Source organism: Sminthopsis crassicaudata, chromosome 1, assembly GCF_048593235.1.
Source record: "Sminthopsis crassicaudata isolate SCR6 chromosome 1, ASM4859323v1, whole genome shotgun sequence".
Classification (NCBI taxonomy): Eukaryota; Metazoa; Chordata; class Mammalia; order Dasyuromorphia; family Dasyuridae; genus Sminthopsis; species Sminthopsis crassicaudata.
Genome location: NC_133617.1, coordinates 754,034,306 through 754,056,507, shown reverse-complemented (window position 1 = coordinate 754,056,507; position 22,202 = coordinate 754,034,306). Strand labels below are relative to the sequence as shown.

Below are 22,202 nucleotides of genomic sequence, written 5' to 3'. Positions count from 1 at the left end.
GAGGAGGAGGAGGAGGAGAAAGAAGAGGAAAAGAGAAAGAGATGGATGGAGCTGAGGAGAGAAGACATCCCCATCATGGGATACAGCATGGGCACAGCCACGGAGGGAGGGGAACTAGGGAGCCTTGGGGATCCTTCCAGCTAACTCTGAAGCTTTGCCCCATTAGTCCTACAGGATCCATTTTCTCTTTTCTTTGGGGTCTTGATTGATCATTATATTGACATGACAGGGCTGAGAGCAGATCCCTGGGGAACTCTATTGGAGACCTCCCTTGGGCTGGACTCATGAAGTTCCAAGTTCAGATCTGCTCCTTGGAGCAAGGGATACCCACAGTACAGTTTGGGGGAGGAGTGGATGGGACCAGAACTGATGCGGGTCAAGGATCCACTGAGACCAAAGGACTCCTCCTTAGCCAGGTAGCTGAGCCAAGAGAGTCTGGGAGAGCAACTGGCAAAGGAGCAGAGGGAACCCTTTCTCTGCCAACCTCCACCCTAATGCCCTGAGCTCCAACTGGTCCTGGGGGCAATACCAAGCCAGGCAACTGAGGGTGAGCTCCGAACTCAGCCCTTTGCTGTGCCGCCCATCTTCTTCCTCTTCTTCCTCTGTCCCCTCCCTCCTCCTCCATCTTTTCCTCCCTCCCCTTCTCACTTTTCCTCTTCTTTCTTCTCTTTCTCCTTCTCCCACCCTCCCTCTTCATTTTCCCTCTACTCCTCCCCTCCTCATCCTCTTCCTTCTCCTGTTCCTCTTCTCTTTCTTCTCTTCCTCCTCCTATCCCTCCCTCCTTCCTTCTCTTTTTCTTCTTCCTTCTCCTCCTCCCCTTCTCATCGTCTTCTCCTCCTCTTCCTTTTTCTCCTTCCCCTTTCTCCTCTTCCTCCACTTTCTCCAAAATGGGCTCTTTACCCTATAAATCCTCATCCCCTCTCTCTTTCAGTCCCTGCTCTGCTGCTGTTGCAACCTGTTTGCTCTTTCTGCCTCTATATTGGATTGTCTCCTGCTCACTAAATGCTGTTCTCTCTGTGTCTGCTCTTTCTGTCTGTCCCTTCCTCCTCCCTGTTTTTCTCTCTCTTCCTCCTTCCCTCACCCTTCCTTCCTTTCTCTGCTTCTGCCTCTGGTTCTATGTTTTTCCTGTGTCTCTGTGTCTCTGTCTCTGTGTGTGTGTCTGTCAAACACCCAACACCAGTTAGAATGTTTCCCTGTCCCTCCAGGCTCTTCTCCAGGTCAACATCCCCAGCTACTGTTCATTGCCAGGGACTATTCGTTACCATCCTATTCTCGGGAGCCCCTGTCCTGACTCTGGAACCTTTCCTGGGAAAAATGAGAAGTGCCCCAATCTCATCAGCCCCCAGACTGGAGGCCAGACTGGACTGAGCCCCCTGGGTAACAGTTGTGATGATGGCCCCCATTTCTGTAGCAAAGTGCTTTCCATCCATGCTCTTGCCACAAGGTGAGGACATGATCCTCACAACAGCTGTGAGCTAGATGCTATCATTAGTCCCATTTTGTAGAGGAGGAACCGAGACAGGAGTTCGTGTTAGGACTCAGGGCTTGGAGTCCAGGCTCAGACTCCCAGCCCAGCTAAGAAACGGCCTCCCTCCCCTTCCCCACTCTGGGGGACAGGGCCTCAGTCTTCCCCAGTGGCAGCCCTGGTTCCACGACTTAGGCAAAGTGACTGAATAGGAAGAGGGGCCTCTCTGCTATCCAGATACACCCTGACCCCCCAAGCTTGCCCCCTCCTCTCTCTGCTCCTACTCAGTGGGAAAATCTGAGCGGATTAGAAGCACAAGGAGACAGATAAGTTCCAGAGCAAAAGCAGAGCGAGGTAGCACGGAAGCAGGGGCGGTCTCCCAGCAGGGTCTCGGGGACGACGACCTCCTCTCCACTGGCCTGAAGGACTCCCCCCACTGCTCATCTCCTGAGTCTGAGACAGCTTACTCCATCCCCCACCATCAGGAGCATCCATTCGGGTGCTGTGGCTTTAAATGCTCTGGTGGGCGTGGGGACAACTCATCCTTCATGTAGGGCAGAACACTGACCAACCCCCTTTTCACAAGGACAGAGGCTCTTGTTCCCACTCAGCCTTGCTTTGTCTTCTGAAGAGATGATTTATCTGGGGCTGGGGGTGGGTCGGGAAGGTGGGTGGTTTGAAGGGCTGTAATGAGGGCAAGATGAGAGGGCCCTAAAGAGCAGCACTCGTGTTGGGCCACCCTCCACCCTGAGCTCTCCACTTGACACAGGTAATCCTGTGTTCCCTCTGCCTGCAAGGGCTGGTCCCAGAAAGGTTACAGGGATGGACAAAAGGGGCCGGGGCAGAGAAGCGCACCAGGGAAGGTGCAGGGCCGGATGAGGGAGCTCAGAGGGGAGACCATGGATCATGGAAGGTAGCCCGGATGAAGAGGGAGCTGGGAAGGCCTCAGCTTGGGCCTGACCTTAACCTCAGTCTCCAACGCTCCATGGGCAATGATCAGAATCAGAGTCAGAAGTGGCTCCCTGTTAGATACCGGGGGGTAGGAGGGAGAAGGGGATTGGACCATAGATGCTGATGTGAAAGGACCCTTAGGAGTGGATGAGTCCAAACTTCTCCCATCAAACTTCCCCCTGAACCTCTAAGGCATTCCGAGTGGCCACCCAGACCCTACTAGGTCTAAGAGCCCTCATGGCTTGGCAGACTTGCCAGTTACTAGTGGAAGCCTGGGTGTCTTGGAGCCCTTTGGAATGAGGGAAATCCCTTCTCTTCATGACTTTGGGAAGTCTCTATGGCCTTCTCTTAAGATAACCCAAGAGGGCTGAAGGTTAATCTAAAGAATTACATTCTCATTTCAGAGAATTTGCTTTTGAAGTATTTGTATTGAGCTAGAAATTTCTGCTCAAAGTCCTCTTGCCTCTTAACAAATTTGTTTTTAATTGGAGTTTAGCCAAACATACATCCTATTTTCCATTTCTTTAAGACCATGAGTTACTGGGGAGGAGGAGAAAGAAGGTCAGTTGTATTTTGCCCCCTATTCCCTTCTTGAAGCCCTTCAGCTCTCCAATATGGAGGAAACTCATCACCTCCCAAGTCAGTGATCTATGATGGGGCAGCTCTACCTGCTCCTTCCAACTGAGCTGAAGAATAGTCTTGTGCTTGCCCTCACTTCTGGATAGAGCTAAGTAGAGGGAACCTTTGATCCCTGCCCCATGGCTTACTTCAGTCATTCCTAAGACCAATGATAGGGTAAGCACTTCTCTCAGAGCTAACAATCACTCCTCCTATGGCACTGGCTCAGGTCTTGTCACCATCTTTGAATACTATATCCATCCATGGGACAACCCATAGTAAAGGAAAAGAGATCAAAGGGAGGACTGTGACATGTATATATTTTGAAAATAAAAAGCTATAATTAAAAACATGCATAGAAAAATTTCAACATGCATCCTTGCAAAACCTGTGTTCCAAACTTTTCCCTCCCTTCCCTCTACCCTCTCCCCTAGATAGGAAGTAATCCAATATATATAAACATGTAGATCTCCCCAGGCGCCTCTGAAATCATCCTGTTAATCATTTCTTATAAAACAATATTCCATACCATTTATATACCATAACTTATTTTTCCATTTTCCAAGTGATGGGCAGCCGCTCAGTTTCCAGTTTTTTGCCACTACAAAAAGGGCTGCCACAAACATTTTGGCACACATAGGTCCTTCTCCCTTTTTTATGACCTCTTTAGTATGCAGGCCCAGTTCACTGCTGGGGTCAAAGAGTATGCACAGTTTGCTAGCCCTTTGGGCATAGTTCCAAATTGCTCTCCAGACTGGTTGGATCAGTTCATCACTCCATCAACAATGTATCAGTGTTCCAGTTTTCCCACATCCCCTCCAATATTCATCATGATCTTTTCCTGTCATCTTACACAATCTTAGAGGTGTGAAATGGCACCTCAGAGTTATCTTTATTTGCATTTCTCTTTAGGGCATTTTTAAGAGATCATAAATGGTTTTAATTTCTACATCTGAAAAATGTCTATTCATATCTTTTGACCATTTATCAATTGGAGAATGACTTGAATTTGCATTCTTATAAATTTGAGTCAATTTTCTATGTATTTTAGAAATGAGGCCTTTATCAGAACCCTTGTATGTAAAAATTTTCCCCAATTTATTGCTTTCCTTCTACTCTTGTCTGCATTGATTTTGTTTGTACAAACACTTTTTAACTTAATATAATCAAAATTATGCATTCCATAATGTACTCTAGTTCTTCTTTGGCCAAAACTTCTTTACTTCTCCACAGATCTGAGAGGTAGATTATCCTTTGTTCTTCTAATTTGCTTACAGTATCACTTTATGTCTAAATCACAAACCCATTTCAACCTCATTTTTGTGTAGAGTGTTAGATGTGGGTCAGTCCCTAGTTTCTGCCATACTAGTTTCCAATTTTCCCAACAATTTTTATCAAATACTGAATTCTTATCCTAGAAGCTGTGGTCTTTGGGTTTATCAAACACTAGATTACTATAGTCATTGACTACTGTGTCTTGTGAACCTAATCTGTTCCACGGATTGACTATTTCTTAGCCAGTACCAAATGGTTTGATGACTGCTGTTTATAATATAGTTGTATATTTTATATATAAAGTTTTAGGTACAGCTAGTCCACATTCATTTGCATTTTTTTCATTAACTCCCTTGAAATTCTTGACTTTTTGTTCTTCCAGATAAACTTTATTTTTTCTAGTTAGGTAAAATAATTTCTCGGGAGACTGGTATAGCACTGAATAAATAGATTAATTTAGGTAATATTGTCATTTTCATTTTGTTAGCTTGACCTGCCCGTGAGCACTTTGTATTTTTCCAGTTGATTAGATCTGACTTTATTTGTGTGGAAAGGGTTTTGTAGTTGTGTTCATATAATTCCTGACTTTGCCTTAGCAGGTAGACACCAAATATTTTATATTATCTGCAATTATTTCAAATAGAATTTCTCTTTGTATCACTTGCTGCTGGACTTTGTTGGTAATATATAAAAATGCTGATGGCTGATGTGAATTTATTTTGTATCCTGCAACTTTGCTAAAGTTGTGAATTGGTTAAAGTAGTTCTTTAGTTGATTCTCTAGGGTTCTCTAAGTATACCATCATCTCATCTACAAAGAGTGATCATTTGGTTTCCTCATTACCTACTCTAATTTCTTTTTCTTCTCTTAATGCTAAAGCTAATATTTCTAATACCATCTTGAATAGTAATGGTGGTAGTGGGCAACCTTGTTTCAAACTTGATCTCATTGGTAATGTTCTAGTTTATATCCATTGTATATAATGGTTGCTGATGGTTTTAAATAGTTGCTACTGATAATTTCAAGGAAAACTCCATTTATTCTTATACTCTCTACTGTTTTTAATAGAAATGGGTGTTGGATATTGTCAAATGCTTTTTCTACATCTATTGAGATAATCATACGATTTTTGTTAGTTTGATTATTGATATAGTCAATTATACTAATAGTTTTCCTAATATTGAACCAGCCCTGCATTCCTGATATAAATCCTACTTGGTCATGATGTATCCTGGAATTAACTTGCTATAATTTCTTTGCTAACATTTTATTTAAGATGTTGGCATCAATATTCACTAAAGAAATTGGTCTATAATTTTCTTTTTCTGTTTTGACTTTACCAGGTTTAAGTATCAGCATCATATCTGTGTCATAAAAGGAATTTGGTAGGATTCCTTCTTTTCCTATTTTTCCAAATAGCTTGCATAGTATTAGAATTAATTGTTCTTTAAATGTTTGGTAGAATTCATATGTAAATCCATCTGGCACTGGCCCTAATTTTTTTTTCCTTAGGGAGTTGAATAATAACTTATTCAATTTCTCTTTTCTAAAATAGATCTATTTAAATAATTTATTTCCTCTTCTGTTAATCCGTTTTTGTAAATATTCATCCATTTCACTTAGATTATAGGATTGATTGGCAAGTAGGTGGGCAAAGTAGCTCCTAATTATTGCTCTATTTTTTTCATTGATGGAAAGTTCACCCTTTTCATTTTTGATGCTAACAATTTGATTTTCTTCTTTCCTTTTTCTAATCAAATTAATTAAAAGTTTATCTATTTTGTTGGTTTTTTCATTAAAAAATTTTCATTTTATGAAAAAAACTTGTTTATTCAATAGTTTTCTTTCAATTTTATTAATTTCCCCTTTTATTTTCAGAATCTCTTGGATGAAATTATTGATTATGTCTATGATTTGTTGTTTCATCCATTCATTCTTTAGGATTAGATTGTTTAGTTTCCAATTAAATTCTTGGTCTATTTTCCCCTGGCCCTTTATTATATGTAATTTTTATTACATCATGATCTGAAAAAATGCATTTACTATTTCTGCCTTTCTGCATTTGACTTTGAGGTTATTACATATCTGGATCTGCTCACTGGAGGATTTCAGTACCAGCTCAAATCCTGATCTTGAGTGAAGGGACAGAACCCACAAAGATGGTCAGACAGGAGTCCATTTATTCAAAAATTTCTCAGCCTTATATAACTTAATACACTTATATAACTATAGCACACTATGCATGCACTGACTATAGGACACTGCACATGTGGGACTTTTTATTGGGTGCAGATGATTTTTGCCACTTTAATATATCTCAGCTTTAATTACAACACAGGTTGTCATACCCCCTGACTTCCTAGGGAGGATGAGGAGTCCCTAGGGGTGAGACACATTAGCAGGGTTCCACTGGATTAAAAGGTCTTATACCTTGTCTAGGGTTCCCCATTATCTGCAACCCTATACAATTATGTCTTGATATATGGTCAATTTTTGTGCAGGTTCCATGTACTGCTGAAAAAAGTATATTCCTTTCAGTCTCCATTCAGTTTTCTTCAAAAACCTATTACACCTAACTTTTCTAAAATTCTATTTACCATGGGCAGCTAGGTGGCACAGTGGATAGAGCACCAGCCTTGAATTCAGGAGGACCAGAGTTCAAATCTGTTTTCAGACACTTAACACTTCCTAGCTGTGTGACCCTGGGCAAGTCACTTAACCCCAGCCTCAAAAATAAAATAAAATAAAATAAAAATTCTATTTACCTCCTTAAGTTCTTTATTATTTATTTTGTGGTTTGATTTGTCTAATTCTGAGAGAGCAAGTTTGAAATCCCTCACTAGTATAGTTTTGCTGTCTAATTCTTCTTTCAGCTCTCTTAACTTCTCCTCTGGGAATTTGGATGCTATACCACTTGGTGCATGTATGTTTAGTATTGATATTACTTCATTATCTATGGTACTCTTTAGCAAAATGTAGCTTCCTTTTTTCTTTTAATTAGATCTAATTTTGCTTTTGCTTAATCTGAGATCAGGATCACTATCCTTGCATTTTTTTTTAATTTACTTCACTTGACGCATAATAGATTTTACTTCATCCTTTTACCTTTACTCTGCATGTATCACTCTGCTTTAAATGTGCTTCTTGTAAGCAACATATTGTAAGATTCTGGGTTTTAATCTAGTGTACTATTTGTTTCCATTTAAACCCTCACTTCCCTCAAAAAGTCCTTCCCTTTTATAGTCCCTTTCCCCTTCTACTTCTGTTCTCCCTTCTATTAGCCTCCTTTTTCCCTTTCTCCTTTCCTCTCCTGCTTCCTTATAGGGTGAGACAAGTTTCTCTGTGAGTTAAATATGTCTGATATTCTCTCTTTGAGCCAAACTCTATGAGAGTAAGGTTCACACAATGCTCATCCCCTCCTTTCTTCCTTCAATTGTAATAGGTCTTTTTTGCCTCTTCATGAAATGTAATTTATCCCATTTTAGCTCCCCTTTCGTCTTCTTCCAGTACAATCCTCTTTCCACCTCTAGTTTTTTTTATATCAAATTATACCTACACCCGCTAAGTGTACCCATATCAGAGATAACAGTTCTTGAGAGTTAAATATATTATCTTCCCACATAGGATGTAAACTTTTTAACTTAAAAAAAGTTTTTTTCCCCTTTCCTTTTTACCTTTTTATGCTTCTCTTTAGTTCTGTATTTGAAGACCAAATTTTCTGTTTAACTTTGGTCTTTTCACTAGAAATAAATGAAATTCACCTGTTTTATTGAATGTCCATCTTTTTTCTTGAAAAAGAATCCTTAATTTTGCTGGATAGTTGATTCTTGGCTGCAATACAAGTTCCCTTTGTGTAAGGGTCAGTAACCCTGGTGGTCAAACAGCTTCTCCTGGAGGCTTTCCCTGACCTCATGGCCAGAATAGTGACCAGCCTCCCCAGAGACTCTGAAGCACCTCCTGTACTTCCCACACAATACCAAGCACCTTCAATTTCTACTCCTCAATGGTTATCTCTTGATGGATGGAAATTTCTTTGTCCATCCCTGTGCCTGCCACACCCTCACAGGGACATCTGAAATGCTTTGAATGAATGAATGACACCAAACCTCAGTTCTGGCTTTCCAAGCAGTGATCACTGGTCTGAGCTCAAATTCTTCCTATTGTGTATCACCACCCGATGTCTGACTGCTCTTGGACTCCCTTTCACCCTCTTCATGCAGGTCTGGGAGTCCCCTGAGCCTTGCCAGGGCTCCCAGGTCCATATCCTCACCCTGTGAGATGGGGTTGGGAGTTGACTTCCTACAGAAACCCATGCTCAGTTTGACTCAGCAGTTATGAAGTTCCCACTGTGTACATAGCCTTGGGATGGAGTGTGGTGCATTGTACCTAGACAGCATTTATTGGACAATTGAGTGAGGGAGGGAAATAGAAGAGAGAAGGCCCAAGGAGATAATGTGAGCTTCTGAGAGCAGACCAGAATGAGCACAAATGCCCCATGATGGTCTAGAAGAAGTCCCTTCTTTGTCTATTCTTTTTTTTTTCCCTGAGGCTGGGGTTAAGTGACTTGCCCAGGGTCCACACAGCTAGGAAGTGTTAAGTGTCTGAGACCAGATTTGAACTCTGGTCCTCCTGAATTCAGGGCTGGTGCTCTATCCACTGCGCCACCTAGCTGCCCCTTCTTTGTCTATTCTTGATGGACTTTCCATCCTTTCTGTTCCTGCTCTATCCCCTGAGTGGACCTGCCTTAAACCTGCTGAGAGAAAGGAAGAGGTGGAGAATGAGCGTGGGATTGGATGGGCCCCAGTTTAAAATATGGAAATGTCACCATGTCCATCAAAGGGACCAGTAAACAAACAAGCACATATACGTCTCTGTGTGTGTGTGTGTGTGTGTGTGTGTGTGTGTGTGTGTGTGTGTCGTGTGTGTAAAAAGTGAAAGTTTTAAAAGCAACCCAGGGAGACAAGGGAGCCAGGCCTTGGCCATCCTGGGCAGTGAGTAGGGCTCATGCCTCCAGGAAGTTTTCCCTGTCATGGGCAGAAAAGCAGCCCCTGCCCAGGGCGAGAGTGGGGGGCTGTTATTCATCACTCGGGCACACGCTGGCAGCCATCCCCAGCAGTCCCCAGGGCATGACTCATGCAGACACTAGATTTGATTTTAATTTGTTTGTGGATGAATAAACCTGGCCTGAAGATCAGGGAGGGGGAAGCATTGTAATCTGTTTTTAATTATTCAAGAGGTTATTTTCTAAGTCTTCTGTGCCATGGGGCCACAGAGTGTTTGGGAGGGAAGATAAATTCTTCCCTTGTTTTTTCTCCAACAGCAGAGCCGAGGGCATTTACCTGGGGCAGTGATGGCTCTCAGGGAGGTCAGCAAGGGCCTGATGACCACAGCATCCCCTTCCATTCTTCCTTGCCTCCCTCCTCCGAAGCTCTTTGGTCCTCCTCTTCCAGGTCTCAGTCCTGCAGGAGCATTTTCCTCTGTTAGCTCTCTAGCCGATCCTGTCCTGCCATAGCTCTGGCCTGGTCACTTGATGGCCTTAGATCATTCTCCCTACACAGGCTGGTAAGGTGAAGGACGGAGCTGTGGAAAACTTGGACCTAAAGAAAGAGGAGCTTCAAAGTCTGGGAAGCAGAAAGCTGCAGTAACTCGACCACCAGAATTCCAAAAAGAGTCTCCCCATCATTAGCCAGAGCCATTTCCCGGGGAGAACACACTGGCAAAGAGAGGGAACCGGCAGATCAGGAGGACGAGAGCAGGCAGTGCAGACCCAGAGTGCAGGAGCCGGAAGAGCAGAGGGGCTTTGGGGGCAGCCATTGTACCCTGATCAAAAAAAAACCCTGAACCCATTCTTAGGCTAGGACCCCATCCGGGTTAGTGCGAAGGACTGCCCGTGTCTATAGGAGAGACTTCAGGCTTGGAGCCCATGTGCCAAGGAGCTGCATCTCCCCTGTTATTCTTCTCTTTGTGGGGGATTCGTGGAGTTATTCTTGGGGAGATTGCGGCTCCACTGCACTCTTTAGGGACCTGCCTCTCCTCATCACGTGCACCCAGGCTCTGGAGTCTCCCATTAAAAGCTCGAGGGGCCGCCCCTGATATGTTCTTAGATTCTGTTCTCTGATCAGGCTCTTACTTTGCCCACCTGGGGTGGAATGTTGGACTGTGTGGTCTTTGACCCTGGCTGCCTCCCTGGTCCTCCCCAAGCTGAGCCCAGTCCCCTCCCAGGGGGCCAAGCTTCCGTGGCTCCCAGAGCCAACGTGGGCCTGAGCCGAATTGGGCCCCTCGAGGCCACAGAGCTCAGGGGCATCTCTAGCCTCTCCTTGAAGGCTGTTTTTCCTTTCCCGAGTCCCCTTGTTCTTTGCTATTTTAGGCCTCCTTGATGGTCCTCAGTGTAACAGAGACCTCTGCCCTCTACTCTCAAGGATACAGCCCAGCTCCCAAGGATATACTGGCCCCCCAAGGCCAGAGCCGTTCAAACTGGGGACATGAGCTGGGAGTTGCCAAGGTGCCAAAAACAGCCGGGACCCGGGCTTGGAGAAGCAAACCTGGCCCAGGACTCTGGCTGTCCTTGACATTCAGAAGCTCATCTCCGAACGGGATTAATCAATGAGAGGAAGGGAGCCCAGCCAAGGAGAGCTGGCCGGCCGTTGCCGGGGGACAGGAAGAGCGAGGGCTGGGGGGGGGAGGTGAAAGGAGACAGAATTAGAAAGAGACTGCCAAAGTAATCGAGAAGCACTTTAAATTTAGATCTCAGCAAGGTCTTTGAAGCGCTCGTCTACCCCGCTCAAATGACAGAAAAGGAAACTGAGACTGAGAGTAGCAAGGTGAGGTCTGGCAGGCCAGAACTGGGTGTGGGGGGAGCGCCTAGCACATAGTAGCCTCAATAAATCTGGGGCCTCTGACTCTAAACCCAGCCTGCCTTCCTCTCTGCCTCGCTATCTTACTAGGATGTGACAAAAAGCATGAGGGGAGAGGCTGAGAGGAGGAGCCCCCCAAGTGCTGGGGCTCTGGGAGCCCAGCCTGTGTGTGCCCAAGTCTCCCCTCTGGCCGGAGGCTGCCTGGTCTCACCAGCTCCCACAGCAGCCAGATTTGGCCCCGATCTCTCGGCCGTGGTCCTTCTAGCTCCTCCCTCCCCGCCCCATCCCCTCTCAGTCGTTTCTTCTCCAGGTCTCACACGTGGTGCCCTTTGGGCCCAGCTGTGCAGCCCAGCCCCCATCTCCACCTCCTAGGAGGATGTACTTTATGGAATGGGGGTCAGTCCTGCTCTAGAATCCAACTTTGCCAGGCTGTCGTGCTGCCTGATCGGCTGGCCGGCCTTGTCACAGCCAGCTTGGAAATTAGTCGGGGGTGGACGCCAATGAAAATCCTGTGGGTTTCCACCTCTGCATTGGAGGAGGGGACTTCCACATTGGGAGCTCCTCAGTCGCTGCCACCCCCAACCCAAAGAAGCCATGACTGAGGTCACTGGCTGCACAAACAAGAGCTCCGACATCAGTGGGGCTGACTTGGATGTGCGCAGTGAGACTCTGGGTTTGACTTGGGCCAGGAGAACTGGTCAGATGAAGGCACCCGCCAAGGGGAACATCCTCCACCCTGCCTTACTCTGTGACTGGCCTGGGTGAAACGAACCTTCCTAACTCAGGGATTCTTAAGGTGGGGCCCAGGAACTCAAAGGCAGCTTTCCAGACCTCCAGGAGGGTCTCCCCCAAGGCAGGGCCTTGGCATCCCCACTTGTTGCCCCCCTTCCCAGTGCCCAGGATTGGGTCCCAGGGACCGTTGCTCACAGGCAGCAGGGACAATCCCACATCCAGTGCCACTAGTCATGCTGCTGCCCTTTGGACTGCCATTCCACTGAGGGGGGAACAAAGTGTCAATAAATATATGTCTACCTCATCATTTGAAGCAGGAGAGAGTACCAAGGAAGTCAGGAAAGGCTTCCTGTAAGAGATGGCACACGAGCTGAAAGGGATGTGGAAGGATGGCACTCCAGGCATGGACCACGGCCTGGGCAAAGATCTGGAGGTGGGATCCGAGTGCTGGGTTTAGGGAGCCAGCATAGCTGGGAGACAAGATGCAATGAAGAGGAATATGAAAAATTCAGCTTGGGGGGCAGATTGGAAAGGGCCCTTAAATGTCCAGTGAAGATCTTAGTATTTTATCCCAGAGGTGAAAACCTTTCAGGACTCTTGAGCAGAGAAGGAACTGAGACAAGTTACTCTGGGGGCAGCCTCCCTTTCCCTCTAGCTGCCCACTTTCACCTTCAAGGCCTCTCCAGGCCCAGGCCCATCCTCAGGTGATGCTCAGGGGCTCTGTCCTGCCACCCTGGCAAGTCCTGGAGCACCTGGAGTTTGCTTCCTCATCTGTGAAATGAGGCTTGCCCTGCCAGAAAAAAAAAAGCTTCCCTGACCTGGGAGTGCCAGGATGGATGTCACGAGCCTTAAAACCGCAATGGTGTCAGCTGCCATCCCATCATGTCTTGGACTGGGAGGAAAAGAAGGATTTCAGGGATACACCTTTTATCACTGTTTTCAGCTCTGGATGCCAAAGAGGGCTCGGCCTTGTTCTTAGGGGCACCAGGAGCGGTGGGAGGAAGGCTCCAAGGGAGGGTTTGGGCTCATTAAAGGTGCCTGAAATAAAAGGGCCCCAGCTGCCTTCTGTCGTCCTGCCTTGGAAAGCGTTCTACTGGAGATGAGGAGGTGCCACTGATGGTCCCCCGGGCAGGATGGGCACTCACATACCCATTCGATGTCCAGTGATGTCCAGGAGCTGAGGCAGGCTCTGCGTCTCCCCCTTACCCTCGCCTGCCTATGAGGCTCCCTCCTATTATTCCAACCATGACCCAAGTCCTGAAGACCAGCCTTAGGCCAGGAGCTCTCCTAGGTGCTGAAGGGCAAAGAAAAGGCAAAAACTCCGGGTCTGGGAGATGGCAGAGAGCTGCTGTGGAAGAGCCAGTGACCAGGAAGCTGGAGACACTGCTCAGCTCTGTGATCTTGGGTGAGCTATGTGCACTCCCTGTGGACATGGTCTCTCAGATCCAGACTGTAGAATCCTGTAGAATGAATGAATGAGAGAATGAGTAAATGCTTGAATGAAGGAGTGAATGAATGAATGAATGAGAGAATGAGTGAATGCTTGAATGAGGGAGGGAGTGAATGAATGAATGAGAGAATGAGTGAATGCTTGAATGAGGGTCACTAGTAAAGTTGACCCGGGAGAAGCTGTGATCCCCCATTGATCCATGAGCTGAAGCTATGAAAATAGATTCCTCAATCAGGCTCCATTTGCTCTGCACTTCCTTCCTTCTCTATCCCAGGCTGCCCACGTGTGCTGGACAGCTGCTCAGCTCCAGGAAGGCTGGGGCCCGCTGACTGGAAGGAGTCCTGGATGCCCCTGCCAAGTGAAACCTGATGAGTCCAGGAACTAAAAGGGCACCAGGGCATACCGGGCACACAGCAAGGGCTTCCTAATGCCTGTTGCCTGACTGACTGATTCGGCCCAATTGGCCAAGGAGATCACATGCATTCTATGAGCTCTGCATCTGCATGGGGCTGGAAAGCTTCTGGGAGAGCTCACAGATCACCCCTTGGGCAGGCAGACTGTCGGAGGAGGTGCTGTGGGAGCAATTTCCCCTGTAGAGGCAGGGGCCAGCATTCCTCAGCCTAAGAAGAGGACCCTTACCCAGATCTCTTGAAATGCTTTTCTGTGATAACCCTGATGGTTTGCATATGAACAAAGCAGTCTTGAGGAGGGGAAGTGAAGGAAAGAAATGGCAGAAGTGTCCAAGTGAAGCGTCAACAGCATTGCCAGAAGACATTTTATGGGCTCAACTCTGCTACCTCCTGTGGAACCTTAGATAAGTCACATCTATGCCCCGCCTGAGCCTCAGTTTCCTGATTTGTCAAATACAAGAATTAGCTCACTACAGACACTTTGGCCCTAGAGAAGTGAGTGATGGAAGGTTGGAAGGAAGCTAGACTTAAATTGTGCCTAAAGGACAGGTGGATTTGAACAGGAAAGCTGGGGAAGGGGGAGATATTCCTAGAGCCATAGACTATCCAAACTTGGAGGGTCTCCAGAGGTCATTCCAACTCACACTTGAACAAGGATCTGCTCTAGAACGCCTCCTCAATAGGGGATCATCTAAGCTCTGCTTAATGGCCTCTAATGATGGAGAGCTCCCTCCCTATTAAAGCAGCCCAAGTCACTTTGAGGGGGCTCTAATTCCTAAGAACATTTTTCATACAGGTAATATAAATCAGCTTCTCTACAACCACGATCTGCTGCTCCTGGCCCTGCCTTCTGGGACCAAACAGAACAAGATGAATTCCCCTTGAACAAAGCAGCTCATCCAGTGCTTTAAGAGCCATCTTCTGCTAAAGCTGCTTTTCTCTAACTAGCTCGCTGCTTGCTTTCCTCTGGGCTCTCTCACATTGTCAATGTTTTCCCTAAAATCCATTTTCTAAAATTAAGCACAAAGCTCCAACTGAAATCTGTTCAGAGCAGCAGAGCATCACTTTCGTGTCCTGGATACTTATGATGTCCTTGAACTTCCTCTTCTTGTTTACTAAAGAAAGGACTCTAACCTTTAAATCTATCTTAATTTTAGAAAGTCTTCGTTATTGATGCAGTTGTCATTCAGCTATTTCAGTCACATCCAACTCTTTATGACCCTATTTTGGGCATTGTTGGCAAAGATACCAGAATGGTTTGCTATTTCCTTTTCCAACTCATTTTATAGATGAGAAAACTGAGGCAAAGATTAAGTGACTTGCCCAGGGTCACACAGTTAAGAAATGTCTAAAGCCAGATTTGAATGAATGAGTCTTCCCAACTCCAAGCCAAGTACTATATCCATTGCATCACTTAGCTTAACCAAAGGCTTAGCCAAAGTCCTTGTACTTTCTGTTCAGTTCTGATATAGGGGTCCTGTACCCACAAGTATGCTTTGGTGAAAGATCTGCAAAAGAAGCCTCATAAGAGGCAGTGATGATGCACCTTTAACTTAAGATCTTTGAGCTTTGCATTAATTTTTAAAAACAGGGAAAAAGGCAAGGAAGCTAAGTGGAAAGAAATTTGGCAGAAACTAGGTTTGGACCAAAATCTCAGACATATACCAAGATAAACTTACATAAAGAATAAAAAATAGCAATCATAAACCAAGGAGAGGAGTGAGGAAGAAATTACACTGCAGATTTATGGGTAGGGAAGAAATCAGGATCAAACAAGAGGTAAGAAAGATCACAAGACAATAAATTAGACAATTTTGATTATATAAAATTTAAAAGATTTTATACAAACAAAACTAATGCATTAAAATTAAGTAACTATAGCAAATCTAAATACCAAGTATCTCTGATAAATTTCTCATTTCTAAGAAATGAAAGGAACGAATTCAAATTTGTAAGGACAGGAGTTATTCCTCAATGACAAATGTTCAAATGATAAGAAAAGCTAAGAAACTCAAGATATCAATAGCTATAGGAAAATATACTCCTTAGAGCCAGTAATTAGGTATATTAAATTAAAACAATTCTGAGTTCTGATCTCATACACATTGGATTTGCAAAAGTTAACAAAAAAGAAAAGAAAAAGGCAAAAGTTGGAGGTGGGAAAACAGGCACAATGATACACTCTTAGGGGAACTTGAATCAATCCAACCATATTGAAAAGCATTTGGGAATCATTCGCTAAATGATCCATGGCTCTTGATCTAGCTGTAGCAGAATTTACATACTCTTATACAAACAAACATTCTTAGTATCTTTTTTTTTTTGTAGTGGCAAAGAACTGGAAACCAAAGGAGGGCCATCAATTATGACATATGAGTGTGATAGAATACTATTGTGCTGTAAGAAATATTGAAAGGGATGGTTTCAGAGAAACCTGTGGGAATTGATGCAGAGTGAAGGGACAGAGCAAGAGAATAATTTGTACAGTAACATTGAAAAAAGGATCAGTTTGAAAAGACTGGAGAAATCTAATCAACACAATAAGCAGTCATGACTCCAGAGGATCAGTAAGCAAGCCTGCTACTTCCTTTCTGACAGAAAGGGACACACTTGAGGTGCAGATTCAGGCATATATTTGTTCTGCTTGGTTACACCTATTTGTTACAAAGGTTGTTTTTCCTTTTTCAGTGCAGATGGATGGAAGAGAGAAAAAGGAACTTTTGTTAATTGATAAAATTGATAAAAATAAAATAAAATAAATAAAATGATAAAATACAATTTAATTTTAAAAATCCTAGGTGGAGCTGGGTGATGGATATTGTTCCACACAGAGATACATATACTCACATCCATTATCTATCTATCCATCCATCCATCCATCCATCTATTTATCTATCTACATACATACATACATATAGCGCCCATTACATATGTGGACATACTATAGCTATCAAGAAGCTTTCCAAGTTTTAAACTGTGCTAAAATAGAACCATGTAGGTTCAGAACTGATTGAATGGTTAAATCCAAAAATTAATCCTAAATGTTCTATGTCAACTTGGAAGGGGTTCTCCAGAGTCCCGAAGGACCTGTGTTTGTCTCACACCGCTCACTGTCTCTACCAGTGACTAAGATAAAGACCCGCAGAGCATTCTTGGCAGCTTTTCATGAAACAAAGCCGAGAGGGATAGCTAGCCCGCCGGGGGCCAGTCAGCAGCCCACCCCAAGTCAAATTAATCCAGGCTAGACCACTGGGCTGAATCCAATTAGAAGCAACTTCATAGGGATACACTTAAAATCTCATACTCGGGTTCAAAGAATCGATCTCGCAAGTACAGGCAGAGCCGGATGCAGCTTATCTGAAAAAGATCTGGGGGCTTCAGTAGCCTGCAAGCCCAACAGGAGACAAAGGTGTGTGGTGGCAGCCGGGTTAGGTGACTTCAGTCTTTGTTAAGAAAGGAGTGTTCTCCAGGATAATGAGAGGGGCAGTGTAATCAGATCATACCTGGAGAGTGTTGTAGTTGTGGCTGTCCCATTTAGGGACAGCCTTCAAGGGAGGCAACTGGGTAGGTGAAGGGCCTTGAGATCATGGCCTATGAGGAGCACATGGTGGAAGGGATGGAAAGTTTCCGAGCCAATGTGTGGCTGGCATCCAGCACCGCAGGACTGTCCTGTGGGAGAGAGATCAGCCTCGCTTGGCCCCAGGGCGCAGAACCAGGAGCCACAGGAGAAGCTGCAGAGCCGGATGGAGGCTTGGGCTCAGGAATCTCCTTCAAGCCAAGCAGCCTCGGAAGGGAGATTGTGAGCTCTCCTCCCAAGGCTGGATGACCCGCCTGGAGGAATGGTGTATGTGCCCGCCTTCTCGACTCCCTCGTTCTCTCTCCTGGGGGGACCGGTTAGAGCTTGGCTAGGACTTGTTCAGGCCAGGAAGGAAGAGAAAGGGGCAGAGGGATTCCAGATGTGGAAAAGTCTCCCTCTGAGGGACATCTCTCTCCCAGACGTCTCCCGAGGCTGCTCTCTGTTGGTCTTCCGTCCCAAGGTGCCCAGGATGAAGCCGTGGGCGCCTCTCGGGGCACAGACCCAAGTCCAGTTAATTACATTCCTCAAATGTTTTCCACGTTGAGACCTAACAACAGCCTGCTGGGCCCCAGCCCTCTCAAACATTAAGCCAGGTAGTGCTGTGGAGCGTCCCCCCCAACACTTCTTTCCTTCCCTTTTCTGTCTGTCTCTGTCTCTGTCTCTCCCTCCCTCCTCTCCTCTCCTTTCTCTCTCCCTCCCCCCTCTCTCCCCTTCCATCCCTCTCATTCTCTCCTCCACACAGAAGTCTCCTAAGATTTCTCTGTCTGGGTCTGTCTCCTCTTCCTCCACCCCATTTTCACCTCTCAGAGCAATGCCTCAAAATCACCGAGGACCAAATGAGATTCCCTTCCTCCCAGATATTCCCCTTGCGCACCCCTCTTCTCCCCTGCCCCTAGAACTCCCTCCCCTGCTTCTTTTCCCTTTTCTTTCCCCCCTCCTGTCCACCTCCTTCCTAGTATTTTACTCTTTCCTCCTCTCCCCTGCCTTTTCTTTTCCCCCTTCTGTCTTCTATCCTCCCCTCCTCCCTCCTCCCTTCCCCTTTTCCTTCCTCCCTTCCCCTCCTCCCTCCTCCTTTACCCTCCTCCCTTCTCCTTCTCCCCTCCTCCTCTTCTTCTTGACCCTTCTCTCCTCCGTCTGTCTCAGGGCCACAGCCTCAAGGCACCGCCAGTCCTGGGGGGCTCAAACCTGCATGTCTGACCTCGGGATGGTCCCCAGACCTGGCCATAAATCAGTTCCCATCTGGTTATCCCTACTGGGCCTCGCCCTTCAGAACCTTACCACTCAACCTCCCAGCCTCCCTTGGGCCTCCGGGCTTCCCCCCAGCTTCCTCCAGTCCACCACCTATGGCTGGCCCTTTAGATGGGCTGTGATGGCCATTTCTGCTCCAGAGCCTTCGTGGCTCTCCAAGGGCCCACAGAGGTTAGCCAGGCATTCAGGGCCTCCAGAAAGCAGCATCTCTTTTCTGTTCAACCTTTTCTCAGCAGCCAGAGACTACCCCACCCTGCTGCTTGACAAAGACCTGGATTTCCCACCTCCTTGCCTTTGCTTCCACATTGCCCCCCTCCCTCTCTCAGTACAAACGCCCCCCTGTTCCTGTGTCCGGGCTGAGAAGCTCCCTCCTCCTGGAAAGCTTCCCTGAGCTCTCTCCTTGGGCTTCCCTTCGGACTGCTCCACTGCCTGACCCGGCCTGAAGTTCTTGGTGGCTTACTGTTGCCTCCCTCATGGCCGCTGGTCATGTCTGGATGCTGTCCCTCTCCACTCCCCGAAAACAGTGACTCCCCTGCCCGCCCCCCCCCCCAGCCCAAGTGCGGGGCCCTTCAAGGCAGGATTCAGGGAAGCCTCGGCCCCAGGCCCGGTGCGTCGGGTTCGGCGCTTCCCACGGGCCGGAGGGGGAGCAGAAGCGGCCGGAGGGTGACCCAGGCAGGGTCCCTGGCGGCAGGAGGGCGGGCTGGGGCTGCATGACCAGGCCCCGGGCCAGGGCCAAAGCCGGCCAGGCTCGGGCTATAAATAACTGGCTCCGGGACGGGGCAGAAGGGGCGTGGGGGCCGGGGCCCGGTTTCTGCCAGCCCGCGGCTTGGGGGGGGGGATCCCCTGGACACGCCCACCCCCCCATGGGTTCGGTATCCGCGCAGGGGACTGGGGGCGGGGCGGGAGCCATGGCTGCGGCCGGGACACTGGAGTCCCCCAGGCCGAGTGTCCGTTCCGCCCTGTGGCTCCTGATCCTGAAGCCCCTGGCGCTGCCCCTGCTGCTGCCCCAAGTAAGTGCCCGGGGGGAGAGCTCGGGCGCAGGGAGCCGGCCCGGGATTCTCGGGGTTCAGGGCAGCGCGGCGGGGGCGGGGGCGGGAGGGGGAAGGTGCGGTCCCCCGGAGCGGGGGTCTCGGAGAGCGAGCGTCTGAGGGAAAGGGACCGGCGCGGGCTGCGGGACTCAGAGCCCGGAGGCCCGGAGTCGGGGGGACGGCGGACTTCAGAGGGAGGGGGCCTGAGGAGGGGGCGGGGCCGGCCGGGGCGGGGATGGGAGGGCGACCTCAGGGCGCAGGGAGAAGGGAGGGAGCGGGCAGCCTTCCCTCGCGGGCTCAGACGCCCCCGAAGCTCGTCTCTCCTGCGGGAGAGTCCTGGCCTCCGGAAGCCGGGAGCCGCCTTTCGTCCCCTCCCACCCCCCTAGCCCTTGGCCTCCCCCTTTCTCCCGCTCTTTGAACTTTGAGGTGATTGAGGCCAGGTCCAGTGCTCTTGTGATGGAGAGAGCCATCTGCTTCTGGAGAGGGGACTGTGGGAACTGAGCCCGAGCGGAAGCACTCTTTTCCCTGTTGCTGTTTGCTTGGGTTTTTCCCCATTTTTTTCTTTCACCTTTAAATGCAATTTTTCTTGTGCGGCGTGACGAGTATGACGAATATGGAAATATGTTTGGAAGAATTGCCCCTGTTTAACCTATATTGGATTACTTGCTGTCTGGGGGAGGGGAAGGAGAAAAAACTGGACCATAAGGTTTTGCAAGGACAAATGTTGAAAACTATCTTTGTGTGGGTTTGGAAAAAAATTAAAAACTATTAAAAAGGGGGCAGCTAATTGGCCCATTGGATAGAGCACCAGCCCTGGAGTCAGGAGGCCCTGAGTTCAAATCTGATCTCAGACATGTCCTAGCTGTGTGACCCTGGGCAAGTCACTTAACCCCAATTACCTCAGGGGAAAAAACTATTCAAAAAGGGAAAGAGGTCAAACCTGAGGAACAGGTCAGGGATCACGCTGCTGAACTTTGCCCTTGTCAGATTGCACGATAGGATTTTACTCAGTTTGGGGGCCACAGTCTAGGAAGTACATTGATGGAGAGAGACCAGACCAGGGTAACGCGGCTGGTGAAGAGCTTTGAGTTCATGCCCTACCAAAACTGCCTGAAGAAACGGTATATGTAAGGGAGCTGGGGGGAAGGGCCTAGTAGTTGGCTTCAAATGTTTGAAAAATTGTGTGTGGAAGAAGGGAAAGAATGCTATTGTCTCTCTGCTCCGAGGGCAGAACCAGGCACAATTGGGGGGGGGGGTGCGGGGAGAGGCTCAGAGAGGCAAGTATAAGCTGAACACCAGGAGTGACTTTCCAAGGAGCCAAGCAGTCAGGAAGCAGAACGGGCTGTCTGGGGAAGTGCTGGGCTCCTTGTCAGTGGAGGGATAGGATCTGGCGGTATCCTTGTCTTTTTGTCTTCTTGCTCTGGGGACCTGGCGGTCATCCTGTGCCTCTGTCTGACTCTGCATCAGAAAATCCTCTTAGCCCTTTAATCCCTTAAACTTAGCCCTCTCCAGAATCCTTTCAGGGGATTGCTTGCGTCCCGGCCTTGTCAGATTTCCTCAACCCTGAGGTTCACTGGCTTGCTTGCTTACCTACTTGCTGGTCTCCCAGAAGGATCTAAATTCTGAGGAAATGGATTCAAATCCAGCCTCTCCCACTCAAGTCAATGCTTGTGTGCCTGGGGAATACAAGTCACTTCATTCACTGAGTCTGTTTCCTCAACCCTGAAAAGAGGGGATGGACAAGATGGCCATGATATGGCTTTCGGTTCCAAAGTTGTGGTCCCGTGATTCAAATGAAAAGGTGGGGGAAAGCAGAACAAAACTCCCTTTTGGAGCCTTTGGGAGACCTTTTCTTCCACCTCGGTCCTTTGCTCCAAAGGATTCTTGCCTTCTGCTGTTTGACAGCAAATCTTGACGTGCCTCCGGCAAATTTCAGGCCAAATCTGGGGGACTCCTTGCTGGCATGTTGGAGCGAGGGTCCTCGCCAGCTCCCCACCCGGTGTGTCGGAGCGAGGGTCCTGAGTTAGGTACAGATTGAATGAGGTGGTTCCGAATATTCCTTCCAACTCAGAGATTCCGGCCTTCTCATTCTATGATGGAAAGTTTCCCATAAGAGCTGGCAACATGGATTTTAAGGGGCAGTGAGGTGGTACAGTGGATGATATGCCAGCGTTGGAGTCTGAAGGACATGGCCGCAGCCTCAAGTGAGTCACTTCACCCTGTGTGCCTCAGTTTCTTCCCCTGAAAAATGAGCTGGAGAAGGAGATGACAAGCCACTCTAGTATCTTTACCAAGAAAATCCCTAATAGGGTCCTGCAGAGTCAGAATGACTGCAACGACTCCGCGAGAATGAGGATTTAAAGAGCCCGGGGTGAGAAGGGGCAGCCTCTGCAAGGAAAGGAGGGGAGAGGAGCCGTGGGGAATGAAGAGACCAGCAGGAGGCCAGGTTGCCTAGAACCCCAATGGAGAATTAAGCCCAGAAGGGTTGGCTGAGGCTCCCTAGGAAGGGCTTGAAATGCTGCAGTGCAATTCCAGAGTGATGGAGTCCAGGGAGGGGGAGTCCTCAGCCTCTACTCCAAACCCCTCTCTTCCCA

General features: G+C 47.7%; 1 protein-coding gene across 1 annotated transcript in view; it reads left to right on the top strand.

The window, feature by feature from the left end:
- Window positions 1–19,482: 19,482 nt before the first annotated feature.
- Window positions 19,483–22,202, top strand: part of CRHR2 (corticotropin releasing hormone receptor 2) — an 80,804-nt gene continuing 78,084 nt past the window's right edge. Inside the window, exon 1 of the mRNA XM_074284560.1 lies at window positions 19,483–19,590. The gene's annotated coding sequence lies outside the window, so the exon portion shown is untranslated. The remainder of the gene's footprint in view (window positions 19,591–22,202) is intronic.